General features: G+C 34.3%; 1 pseudogene; it reads right to left on the reverse strand.

Annotated features, from left to right (window-relative positions):
* Nucleotides 1-4,326: 4,326 nt before the first annotated feature.
* LOC134255717 (uncharacterized) lies at nucleotides 4,327-12,058 on the reverse strand (annotated as a pseudogene).
* Between the last annotated feature and the right edge of the window lie 2,706 nt (nucleotides 12,059-14,764).

A 14,764-nucleotide genomic window follows, 5' to 3' on the forward strand; every position in this document is an offset into this window, starting at 1 on the left:
AGAAATATATAAAGCATTTTTTTTACAGGTTTTTATAACCAAGATGAATAAAGCATGTCCCGCTATCCATGGAATACAGTCCTCCAAGAGTGAGTATTTAAAATTTTAAATATGTAAATGACATCAAAGAGGGGGTAAAAATTCAAATCTCCTCAGAACTTTGTTAAAAATAATTTTGATGAGGTATTTATAACCTTTGAGGCCTATTCACTGTATCAAAAGAGCATTATGTTGTAAAATTTGTTTATTTTTTTGTCTTGCGTGTACTTAAATTAAGATCAATATGATACTTAGAATTGTCCTTTAAGAATTATTGTCAACTCTAGTATTTACACAAATGGTGAAAAGATAGCGGTGTGACACTGAAGTCCAAAGCTTAAGCAATGAAAACAAGATAACAAAGACATCACAGGGGAGTCAAATCTCTAGAGGTGTACAGGCAAATATTAAATCAAATGCAAAAAGTAAATCTTCTCAAACAACATATCACTTGTATCTAATGAAATCCCTCTCCCTTTCTCCCTCTACAGACGTACAAAAATGAAGGGGGTTTTGTACCCCCCCCCCCCCTCCAATGGACGAAGGTGTCTCAAAATGGATGATAGTGTGTGGATTTTGGTGGGTGAGGATGAGATAAGTAAGTGTGTTTATTTATTTTTAAATATTTATTTTATTCATCTTTTATAGAAATCAAGATTTTCCAAATGCGACACTTGCATGTACATCAAAACAAAACTAGGACAGACAAGAAATAATGAAGAAAGGAAGCTTCTGATGGCAAAAAGATATGTTCATTTAAAGAAACAAAAGTAAGTGAAGATGAAAACAAATTTTTCATCAATCAGAACCAAAAAGAATCAAGAAAATGATTCCGGTTTTAAAAATAAAACTTCATCTCTTTCATATATGAACTTGTTTGTATACAGCCAGGAAAGACAGAACTACTATAAACACATCAGTAAGGCCAAAGCACATCCTTAGAAATACCTTTCCATTATCATTGATGGGATTGATCAAGCCCAAACAATGCTACCAAATGTTGTTCATGCTAGCAAGCTGACAAGCGCTATGTGGAAACTTCCTGTACATCTGTGTTGATATTCTTATTTGTCATAGAAATGAAAGATAAATAAATCTCTAAAACGGAACGGAATTAAATAAAAGAAATAAATGAATCTTCTTTCTTTTTCTTTCACATAAGTCGGAGTCATCGTCTATGGTATTGGTATTTACGGTTTCTTTGATTTATTTGAATTTAGCCATTCGACATCGCAGTACAGTTAAGGCAACATTTTCTATAAAAAGTCACCGAAAACGATACAATTAATGTTTAACTACTTTATTTTTCAGCAAGACACTCTAGTTAAAATAGCTTTATGTTATCTTGAGGAGTATGTCCATTGCTATTCACCTCGGAATTTTTTTATCATGTGACCCTCTAACGTCACGTGGGCTCCGATTTTAGGTCAACAAATGAAATGTTAAATTTAACCACAAAGTTCAAGGGCAAGGCAAACAAACGAATAACTGCACAATGTTTTAAATTGTCCCTACGTAGCTATACTTTCACAAAAGTGATGCTCATTCAGTTGGTTTTCCGATTGATTGATTGATTGTTTACTGTTTTACGTCCCTCTACAGGATATTTCACTGATATGGAGACGTCACCATTACCGGTGAAGGGCTGCAAATTTGGGCCTATGCTCGGCACTCAGGGCCATTGAGCAGGGAGGGGTCTCTATCGTGCCACACCTGCTGTGACACGGGGCCTCGGTTTATACGGTCTCATCCGAAGGACCGCCCCTTTTAGTCGCCTCTTACGACAAGCAAGGGGGTACTGAGGACCTATTCTAACCCGGATCCCCTAGGGATTGGTTTTCCAATGCATTTAGTTATTCATCTAAAACAGTCAGTAGTATATGAAAAATCGATTTGCCTGGCACTAGTCCCCATCATTTGGCATGGCCAGAACATCCTGCCTGTATGCCTACATGTAGTATTAACTCGTCCAGAACAACAAGATCAAAATCCTGGAATAAGTAAACAATATGTGAACTGGTAATCTGTAAGCATAAAGAAACGTTGCTTCAGAGCACTGTTAACAAGCTGGAAAACTGTATTTACTTACTCTCATTCTTGAAAAACATTCTCTGATACTTGACCACAGCATAAGCGTTCATCTGCTGTAGGCATGTCTCGACAATTGGAGCAAATACACCATTCTGGAGACCCATTCTCTGGAAGTGGGTGAAATCCACCCTGTTGTGCCCTGCTTCCTGCTTCGAGTACATCAAAGACAAAAGAGGGAGGTCTTTCTACAAATGTGCGAAGTAATCCCCTCAGATCGTCTTCAGGGAAATTATCTATGCGTTCCTGTATAAAAAGAATAGCACTAAGTATAGTTTACAGAAAAATCTTAGATTTATATTACATGTATTACATAAGAAAATATTGTGAAAAAAAGTCCTCTTAGAAAAAATTTACCTCTTTATTCAACAAAGAAATAACAGAATTGTAATTTTGTTTTTATCTGGGTCATATATTTTTGTAAAGGTTTGCAGGTGGACAGGTGTACAGTTTTCCTTATAATTAATTATAATGTATACTAGTACACAGTATTTTCATAAAAATCCTTTATATTCCTTGCCTGTATATTAGTTGATCTTTCCGCTCTTGCTATTGCGGCATGATCGGCTCTGTTCCGTTGTCTCGGACCACCTCTGTCGGTCTTCTACTACCTCTACCTCTGATCCCTCGGACTCTCCTGCCACTTGCTTTAAGAAAATTTTTCCATAACTTTTTAACGGTCAGGATAAGGGTTTTCATCCTTCAAAAAAAATTCAACTTCAATGTTACTTTCTAAATAAATGACATATGATATGTTCATATTACACACAATATTTTATAAAAAATAACATCTCACCCACAAAGACACCGAAAGCGGGGGACCCCCATTTTTTGAATTTGCTTGTTTGATATAAAAATGATTATTTTTAGACAACAAAGCACCCCTTATAAACCATTGTTCTTTACTATTGGAGGACCAATAACTATAATTTCAACAAATTATTATTTGATATCCTAATGACCTTATTGACCTAACCTAATTAAAACATTACAAATAGTTAATGTTTGGCGTACTTGTCATGGCCATTTATTCACAATTTTTTCATCAAAACAACAAAATATGCGCCGATCTTCAATTGATATGGCAGCATATGCACAAACAACTCAAAGCAGTAGAAAAACCACCTTGATCCAAGGGACCTGGACAAAACAGTGCCCCATGGAGGTGGCATCCTCTGCAAAATTCTGCCATTAATATTGTTTTTATAACATCACAACACACGATTCTTTAAAGTCACTGGCGCAAAATTCTCTGCTCCATCTTGAGTCTTTGTCGATATGCATACAATCAATCAATCATTTTTATGGTCCACCACGCTGAAAATATAAATTTAAAACAGTAGAAATTCTGTTCTACACACATCAAAAACAGTAATTTTCTTATGAAAATTAACAGGCTCATTAATATACATGTATATAAAATGTTTTAACATCAATTAATTCAAAATAAAATTTCTTTTAAAGCCAAGCATTTCTGCAAAAGTTATAACTTGGAGAGGGTGGGGGGGTTCTTCACTTCAAAATTTTTGCAGCCGCAGCTTTGTTGTTTAACCGAAAAAGGAAGTTTACCTTGCACATGCCCAGACGTATATATAAATGTGACAAGTATGAGTTATCTTTCTTACTATTGTAAATAATTATGTGCTCAAAATAACTTAGTTTATCCAGAAGAGATAAACTTTATTATTTTTAGACAGCAAAGCACCCCTTATAAACCATTGTTCATTACTATTAGAGGACCAATAACTATAATTTCAACAAATTAGTACTTGATATCCTAATGACCTTATTGACCTAACCTAATTAAAACATTACAAATAGTTAGTGTTTGGCGTACTTGTCATGGCCATTTATTCACAATTTTTTCATCAAAACAACAAAATATGCGCCGATCTTCAATTGATATGGCAGCATATGCACAAACAACTCAAAGCAGTAGAAAAACCACCTTGACCCAAGGGACCTGGACAAAACAGTGCCCCATGGAAATGACATTCTCTGCAAAATTCTGCCAAATGAACCAAAAACATTTTTTGTGGGTCATCCGCCAACAAATCTAGGTGGTCGATTTTGCAATACAATTCATCAATACAATTCATATTTTATCAATTTTACACCCAACTATTAGTGTATACAAATCAATTTTCAAATATGCAACTTCACAACTTCAAGGTTTGGCCATGACAAGACTTAACAAGTTTATGTAGTAGTAGTAGGATAAAATCTGTCAATGGTTGACAAAAACATTCCCAGAGCATTTCTTAAAGAATTCACAAACAAGTCATTACCCAAGTCTGACAAATGTACACCATCTTTGCGAAAAAGGGTTACATATCAGATCTTTTTTTTAAAATATCAGGATATTTAATGGAGGCCCCACACATTTTCTTAACAAATGTAGCAAGTGCAGAATTAAAACTTTTTCTCCAATTTTCACCATCATTGTAAGAGAGACACAAGGTCCAATTACTTCGTGGTAAAATATGTGACCAAACAATAACTGTTTTTGGCATTAATTGTGAAATATTTACAATGGTAGATTTCATGTACATTTGTAAACCCTTCAATGTATTATGAAGATCACCGATATCATTGCCACCACAATGTATTGTATTACTAGGATTTCTGGTGGGTCATTATTTTTTAATTTCTTTTGGATAGTTGGATACAGCTGCGACCAAACCATACCCCTTATCCCATGCCAAATTATCCTATGTGATTCAAATCCCAGGTTGTTAATCATTCTCTGTTGAGCATATTTCTGAGCCCAATATATCAATGAAAATCCAATGATCCATATGCAATCTGAAACAATTTTGGACAAAATAAATTTGCATTAACTTATTAAACAATCGGCCTTATGTATGACTTATAGGCAGCAGAACTCAATCTGCCAATTGTTTAGATTTCAGCTGCGCTCATACCGTTTAAATACAGATGTGTGGCCCCACCAATTCTAAAAGAATGAGATTTAAAAACCGATGTGTTTATATTCAAAAATGATTCACATTTATTTAGCATTGTAGAAAACTGATACTGTGTCAAAGACTTGGAGTTGAAATGCACCAAGAATTTAATTGTTGAAATTGTATGACGCATAACAATAAATTTCTGCAGTATTGTAAACAAAATTAAGGACTGGGCATGCTTTTGGACTTTAACTGCTGAACCCTTGTGCATTTGATCAGTTTGGGAACTTTTAATCAGTAGACTTACATCGTCTTGTAATAACTGAACACTATCAGAATGAAGGGCTACTACTTCGCTGACTCTCAGCTTTGCAAAAAATGCTACTGAATAGGCACATTGAAATAATGTTGCCTCGTATAAGGAATGTGCAACATAAAGCAAAGTATTTATGATACGACCTAACAAGTGCAAGGTAATAGGCCGTCTAATATCACTAGATACTGTCAATTTTTGTAACCAGTAAGCAGTTTTTTAATTAAAAATGACTCCACAGAATTTGGCCATCCATGAATGTTTATGAAAAAGCTCAGACCAGACAGATAACATTTGACGGTTGAAAAGGCACATTTTTTTTCTCTGACATGTATGCAACAAAGTTGATGACATGGTCAACAGGAGGAGGCCACAACTGTGGAAAAGAGTTATCTACCCTTAATTTAATAAAGGTTTGAATGGCCTGTCTATAAACTTTGTTTGTATTGCCCGAAATGCTAGCATCTACCAGGCTTTCTACAGTTGATGAATAATTGGCCAAAATTGCATAGGAACTGGACAGGGATAAGGCCGAGCCCCAGGAGCCAGCTGATGGAACCTCGAAAACTGAAAACGAGAAAGAGCATCTGCCTTATCATTCTTAATACCTTGAATATGTTGACATTTGATCTGAATGTTATTCTGTAAGGAGTTGAGGACCAAGGCTCTCAATAAAACCATAACTCTCTTATTTTTTGAAGTTTTGTTGTTAATTATGTGAACAAGTGCTAAATTGTCTACATGCAATAGCAATTTTTTAGAAGCCAGTTTTTCTGCCCAAATAACAATACCCAACAATATTGGAATGAGCTCCAACAAAGTAATATCCTTCTTTATCTCCTGAGACCAACTTTCTGGCCAAGCTAACACACTCAATTCATCGCCGAAAACAACACCACACCCATACGACCCTGAACTGTCTGTATAAAATTGCAATATATTACTATCTGACCAATCTACTGAAGGAAACCGAGTTAGTCCATTAAAATTGTGCAGAAATACAACCCACATCTGAAGTTCCAACTTAATATCATTTGATATTCTAATCAAATAAAAAGACCTATGAACACCTTCTATTACTAGTGCCCCGTAAATTCTCTTACAAAATGCCCTACCAGCCGGTAGTGCTTTTACAACGAAGGCAAGTGAACCAACAAGCGATTCTAATTCTTTCTTTGTTACTTTTTTACTACACTGAACATACTTTATCTTTTCCAGCAATTCATCCACTTTTTTTTGGAACAGAAATTGTCTCATGCACAGAATCTATTCCTAACCCTAAAAATGTTAATTTTGTACAAGGACCTTGTGTTTTTTACGGTGCAATTGGAACTCCTACATTTTGACTCAATTCTTGAAAATGATACATTAATTCTTTGCATTCACTAGAATTAGCTGATCCAACAAAAAAAATCATCCAAGTAATGAACAATACCATCCTTTTGTGACCTCTGTTCTAATTCCCAATGTAAAAACGATGAAAATTTTTCAAACAGTGAACAAGATACTTAACACCCCATTGGCAAACACTTGTCAATATAATATGAATTATTAAACTTAAAACCTAGCAACCAAAATTCCTGAGGGTTGATTGGTAAAAGCCTAAATGCGCTAGAAATGTCCATCTTTGCCATAAGGGCCCCTTTTCCTTTCGAGGTCTTTCGGCAAAAGAGTAGAAAATTTTAAAATCTCGTTGGCCTGAATTTTTTCCCTTATCTGATGAAACTTAAAACGGTCACTGTTTTTAGATTAAATCTTCGTTTTAGCTACGTTAAAAATGCAGTCAGTTTCGACACGGACACACTCAGAACTATAATCTGGGTCATGCGAATCTAGGTCATTAACCCCGATAAACACAATGAGGTGCTGCTGGTTGTAGCGTCTAACTGCAGATAAAATGACAGATAAATGGTGACCCTTGTTAATAAGTCCCCCGCTTAATCCAATGTAATTCACTTCTTTTAATCCGGAGATGTTGAAAACGGATTCAGCTGGACGGTTGGCTCCTCTGAATGACTTTAGTTTTTTCACATCGTAAGCAGAATATAGCAAGAACAAGTTCAATCTCACAAATATCACAGTGAAGTGGACACAATTTGGAGCAAAAAAATTAATTTGTCCAGATTATGATTATGAGGAATACTATAGGATAATCCGTAAACACAGTTTATTTATACTTCAGCGTCACTGCGCGCCATTTGCACTGGGTGAACCTTGAACCGACGCTATCGAGTTTTAACGCAAATAGCGATAAATAGTAAGCATTTACTTATGGAATCCTACGCTGTGTATGGTTGGTGCTGCTTTAATGTTGGTATAGTCGTTCATAGATCGTTATTTATGACGCACAAACATATAAAACAACCCTTTACTGACAGTAAAATTATTGTGGATGTTTACATAAAATAGAAAGACTGCGCATGCGCTGACTAGCTAATATGCATAAAGTTAAAGTGCACATGCCTGAACTAAAAATACTTCAATACAATGCTAAAGTCCATGTGTCCTGGTCATCATGCATAAACTATTTATATACATAAATTTGTTCTCTCTGGTAAAGAATTCCAAAGATTAGCAGACTCAATCTAAAAGACTTCAACCCATATGTTGTTGATCTTGTTTTTGGTAAAACAGCAGTTTTCGAGTATCTAAAAAAATAAGGTGTTTCTTTAATATGAACAAAATCATGCAGGTAAGACAAGACTTTGCTTGTATAAAATCTTGAGTTAGGGAGTGATTTACCAATATTGGAAAGTAAAGAAATTTTCCCTAAAAATCCGCAAAAAATCTTGCGCCGTAAATTGCACCTTTTATGTATTTCGGGATTAGTAGCTTCATGGTCAAAGACTAATATATTAAACCATAGCGCTACATTTTTGTAACTAATGGATAAGAGTGCAGGATAACAAGGACGTTAAGGAAATTTTGATTTAACATATTGCGAATTTCCTTTTAAAAATAATTTGTTCCTTTTCAAATTATTCGAGTGTGATATTTCAATTGAATAAATAATTGCGTACATGAAGTATCTCCACTGGCTCGATCGATAACCTTGAATGCAGTCCAGTCGAGGCTACTTCAGCAAGGTTATAACAGCCAGTTTGAGGAATGCATTATTGAGGGTTTTTTTTACCAAAGGAGAAAGGGTAAAGCTTGTCTCCATGATCTATATTAAAAATTATATCTGAGATTAAACACAAATACACCCACCACATACGGAGAAATACGAAATACATGCATATGTACATGTACATGCAAAAAAAAAAAATAGTAAACGGAGAAGTAAATTACTAAACTATATGAAAAAAATGCATACTATGGAATCATTTTTAATTTCTACCTTATACATGCGGTTTTCTGTAACTTGAAGGAGTTTGATTGTTGCATTCTTTTTAAGTTTTTGGCTATGTTCCTTTTTGAACGTAGAAACAACTTTCACTTCTCCCTCAATTATTGCTTGCGAAAAGCATTTCACTGTTTTCCCTGTCCCTGAGAACTTTGGTTTGATGGTACGTGGTTCAACTGTTTCTAAGATATAGGTCTTTAGGTTCTGAAAATAAAATTGTATAATAGAAGTTATTTGGTTCAATTTCTTTACATGTAGATACATGCTAAAACATTCATTAAAAAGAATGGTTTTACATTTAATTTGCCAATACAGGCACACAATTTTAAGAGGGAAGGGGGTGTTCACATATAATTTTTGGAAAGAAAAATATCGGCAAATCAATGTTATCAATAGGTTAGTAATTGTAGCCCTATCTGATTGACCTTGCACGTGAGTAGTTAACCCTCCTTCCCTTCCCCACGTTTCCGACGCCAGTGAACACAAAATGTTATTTCTTTTTAAAAATCATGCTAAGCGCATGTAGTAATTGGTTTTCGTAGTCATTTCTTTCATAGTTTACGTAATTTTATTTCATGGCCTTTTTTGGTTTAATATTGTACTTGGATAGTGCATGTTCGTTTGTACATTTAAAGGAATAACCCATGATAGCTACAGAACTGTAGCATTATTGTTTTCTATATCGGCCTTTTACCGTAACGCTATAGACCCCGTAATGCAAACAAGAGGCCCACGGGCCTTATAGGTCACCTGAGCATTATGCAACAATTTTTCAGTTATTGAATTTGATTCATGTTTTAAGCCAGATGCTATATGACATTCACTATTTTAAAAGAGGCACCATTGATCATCATAACAATACACTTAGCAGTTGCTTAGCTTGGTTACTAAATACCCATATGCAGGGTAGGGGAACAAAAATGCATTCCAACTAACCAGTAGTGCCCCTAACACTGTGACATAAACCCCTGACCCTAGGTCCACACATTGCACAAATTTCAAAAAGGCACCTTTAATATAAAAAAATAAATAAATGTTTTATAAATACAAAAGAGCAGATTTCAAACAATAAATTCATTTTCAGTATATAAGTAGAGCCCCCACCCCACCCCTGACCCTGGGGCTTTAAAATTCACAATTCTGCAAGATTAGCGCCCAAGCTCATCATAACTATAAAGGTATAGTTATTCTGCTTTATACCCAGAGACAAAGAAAAAATATTGTAAACGGATTAATGTTTTGAAAAAAGTCATGCAATGTATGTATATTATTAAATAGTCTACTACGTATGGGCGAAAAATCAGAACATTCCAACAGTATGTGTTGTACAGTAATTGCACAGTCACAAGATATGCATTCGGGTTGTCGTTCCTTGTTCAGTAGATATGAATGCGTGAACCTTGAATGTCCAATACGAATTCTTGAGATAATAACTTCATCCTGACGTTTCAAACCAAAATTAGATGAATGATTAACTGTGTTCTGTATTGCGTAAAGTTTATTATTATAGCAAAAATTGAATGGCAAAGTCTATTTCTCTAAATATGAAAAGTTAAATTTATACAAAATGAAACATTAAGTATACTGTTCATTTCTCTTAAGCTACATCAGTGTATTATGAATTTTTTTTTTCTTTACATAATAATTCTATTGTTTAATTAAGAACAATATTAACTAAATTTTGTCAATTTTATTACATACATTTAGTTATCAACTAGGCCTTCTTACATATGGCAATGGAATTTCCGGCCAAATCTACAGCAATGATGGACTGAGAGAGTATCACAGTTCAGGAACTGGACTGAAGAGAATTACAGCTGATAAATTTGGGATACCTATTCCTGGCTACTAAAGAGACTATGCTATTTACATCAAGCATTAAGACTGACTTTTGTTGAAGCAGTTGCCGTTCCTGATATTAAATCAATCGGACATTGTTAATATAGGCCTATTTGTTTTTATTTTTATAGAATAATCACTTGTTGGTATCAATTGCTCAAGGTACCGTTTTACAAAGAAAAAATAAATAATCTGTCCTTGATGATCTTCAAAATAAATAATGTGTCCTTGGCTGGGGTGAAAATAAATATTCTATCTCAACAAAATTTGCCAGCCCCCCCCCCCTCAGAATCAAATGGTCGTCCCCTAATATCTTCCCACCAGCATTTACGTGAGTTTGATGTTAGCGAACAAGAGCAGGCGACGTGCATAAATATATCGAGAAAAATTTTGCCAAAGAATCTGCAAATGTCTGGAGTTTTTTTTTTTCCAAACTCGTTTGGAAATTTTTAAATATTCCTAGTTTTTCCTTTATAAAAATTCATATACATTTCTGTTAAAAATATTTCAAGAAAAATTAATTGAAGTTATTCTGGCACATGGCTTACCCTTTCTCCATTCCCCATTTCTTCTTCCCTGTCCTGCATGTGTTCAGAATTATGGTCAACTTCCGGATTACTAAATTTAGAAATTTATTAATGTATCATACTAAATCATTCTATAAAACAAGAAAACGAATATGTAATGGCAAATGCTCACCGACTTTCGATCTTCTGAGCTCTGGCAACCATCCGATGCAGCTCTTCAAACCTAATTTTCTCAGGAGCATACACCAGATGGATGTCCAGTCTCTTGACAATAGCTCCACAGCCATGGATGGGACACTGCTTAAGTCTCAAACATACATACAAGAGTTATTGACATTTTGCTTTAAAAGCAATGCTTAAATCGATTAATTTTGATGACTGAATTATCTCAAATTTCATACTTCTTTCTAGCAGTCCTATGACTGATTTTGGCCCCTTCCCTTGTGTTGTTATGGGCAGTGATAAGGTGCCGTACAAGGTGCACAATCTGTATTCTTCAATCCTGGCATTTTTTCCAGGCTCTCTTCCCGCTTGTTTATTTCCGGGAAACAGTTCTTGGTCTTTTCTTTCTTCCTTTATCTGTTGAAGAATTATATTAGGTTATGATTTACTGTACATCACTAAAGTTTCACGACACCTTCTTTTTGCGATATAATCATTGACACTTAATTAGCGAGACAAAATTTTCACGAATTCTGGCCAGTACCTTATATAATCTTAAGGAAGTCTTTTATACGCGAGAAAGAAATTTTCGCGAGAATACCGTCACTTAAACGTGAGAGCAATCCGACTTTGTTCATTGATGTCAATTATTTTGCAAGACATTTTTTCATCTCCATTGGTAAATAAAATGAACATAGCACAGATCTGCTGAGCAATATATGCTCACCTTTACCCTAGAAGTAAGGTTACCATCAATTAATATTTGTGGTTGAAACTCATAAACACAGCAACATAATTCAATAAAACTAACCCTGTACAGAGATTTTAAATACATGTTTATAAGTTAACTTCAAAGAATTGGGAGTTGTGTTATTTAAAATAAAGCCCTGAAAAATGTCTGTTTTCCGAAGGGAAAGAATTAAATTTTGTCAAGAAATATTTCCCCTTGTGTAACTCTTTTGTGCTTCCTGTGAAATATTGGAGTCTTTGCGGAGGCATAAGCTTTGCCGCTTCACTTTAAATTACCGATTTAAAATGTTTGGAGGATTTAATCACTTGATATTTTGCAGATATCCATAACATGGACATTATTGTAACAGAATGATGTCTTTTGTCAGAATAATTTGACAATATAGATATATGTTACACACATTTAAAATTTTGTTGTAAAGCAACACTAATGTTAGAAACGGAAAACATGCCAAGTGCCTTTTATTATTAATTCACAAATTGTCAACACTAGATTGACATCTCAAAGTTACATAATTAAAGTCTGCACAGCTATAAAACTTTACAAGTAATGCTTAAAAGACCTAGTCGACTTTTCTCTGAAAAAAGCAGCAAAAACTAACATGGTGAATACCGACATGGGGAAATCTGACTATTATGATACACCTGTGCAGGCTGTGTGCAACCATATTACAAATGATGTCAACAGCATTTGTTAGAAAAAAAATGAAACACAGATCAAAGAAAATGATGAAGAAGAACACATTTTATATTGGTATAAACTACATTTGTAGCATATAAAATAAAGCTAATTGCCCGTGTTATTCAAAGTGCTTCAGTATGTTCTATATATAACATGATCTTCGCATCGACAATTTACTACAAACTTAAATCCATATCATATGTCATATCAAGCGGAGTGGTCCAATATCGGCCCGAGGGCTGATGTGACATATGTTATAGTATGGGTTTTAGCATGCATAATATGCGAGTTCACATATGGTCTCGAAGTATTATGTAATTATTCTCGCTACCGTGTCCTTCAAAGCATAAGTCCGTCTCCTCCGGTGTCGATTGATAACAATGAACACTTATTAACGAGGCCGAGTCTAATTATTTCTGCCCTAGGGATTTTGATAATATTTTGATAATTTATTTTTACTGTTATATTTATTGTTTTAGGATTAAAAAATCGAATGTTTACCACCCCGTTTTCTTAGTGGGCCATCTTAAATGCTGTCAAACTTTACTATTGGACCCTACGGGAATTGGCTGGAAAATCGCCAAATTATTACATTTTTTCAATATTTTTTTGTACTTCTGCCCTAGGAATTTCTTTTTAATTCAAGTAAATGAAAGTGAATGTAAAAAGTCACAAAATTGTGAAGTTTCAAAAAAGTTCACCATCTCGACTGGTCTAGGTCGAAGCCAAATGCCTCTTAAATTGCCATATTACGTTAAAAATACGTATCTATGGTGACGTTGTTAGAGCCTTTTCAACTTTATTTTCCAAATAATTGTCGTAAAATCACATTTTTTGATCAGTAGGAGTTACAAATAATCTTAATTTTGTATTAAAATAATTAATAACTGCATGAAATTAAAAAGCTGCGCAAAGTGATGCACACTCGAATTAGACTCGGCCTCGTTAAGTGTTATTATTATGTCCTTTTTATAGGGGTCTGCAGATTCGCGAGACTCGAAAACAAAAATGGCGGACAGATTCCTTTTACGTAATTAGTTAAGCTTTAAACCTTATATCTTGAAAACTATAATTCATACAAGCATGGGGTCAATTGCATTGTGACCTTGACCTTAAATAAATACAGAAATAAATAATACAGGTATTGATTTTTTCGCTGATGATGTAACTTTACATACATATCATAAGAATGTGCATTCTATTGAAAATGCCCTGAATGTTGATTTGTGTGAGATTGAAGACTGGTGTTCTAGAAATCAAATGGTGTTGAATATTTTGAAGACAAAATGTATGCTTATGGGGACTCAACATAGAAATATAAACATAAAATAGTGCATTGGTTTTTGATTTCGATGAACGGTGTTGCCATGGTTACTAAAAATAGAATTTTCTGTGAAATTCCTTTAAAACGCTACTCCTCCTACAATTTTGATCTGATTTCAATATAACTTGGCACACAGGTAGACTACACAAAGATACATAAAATAGTGCAATGCTTTTTTATAAGTACCAGGTACATACCAGTAGAGCTACAGTCTCGACAGAAACTTCTGGTTAACTTTTAAGTTCATTTGTAACATGTGCTGCTAGACTGCTATAGACAGTCATGTTGGTCACTAATATGACCGTGTAATGATGTTTTTTTTTTCATTTAAGTAAATGTTAGAGTGTACTCACAATCAATTTTACGAAATGGTAAAATTTAAAAATTGTGTATATCAAGAGATTTTCCTAAATCCCCCATCTGTAAGCTGTGCTCAACTGTATGTTTATAATTATGAATTTAACTGTACTTGTATATATCTTTGTAAATAGTATGTACCACATTTTAATTTCATCATCATCACTATTTGTCTTACATATTGCAATTGTGATTAAGCAGGTCATTCTAAGAAGTCCAGCGATCCATCATCTCCTGCTGGTGGTATAGTATACATGTATAATGTTTTATGTAGTCAATAAATGACACAACAGGAGCAGCATGTAAATTAATATTCGTAATTTTAAAAAGGATTACAAAATCTATGTTTGACATTGCTTTTTAATTAGTTTATATATAATGACAGAATCTTGATCCTTATGTGCTAATTGTTAGACAACTATAGAGAG

Source organism: Saccostrea cucullata, unplaced genomic scaffold (assembly GCF_032062105.1).
Source record: "Saccostrea cucullata isolate Sc308-1 unplaced genomic scaffold, CSIRO_AGI_Scuc_v1 ctg3358, whole genome shotgun sequence".
Lineage (NCBI taxonomy): Eukaryota > Metazoa > Mollusca > Bivalvia > Ostreida > Ostreidae > Saccostrea > Saccostrea cuccullata.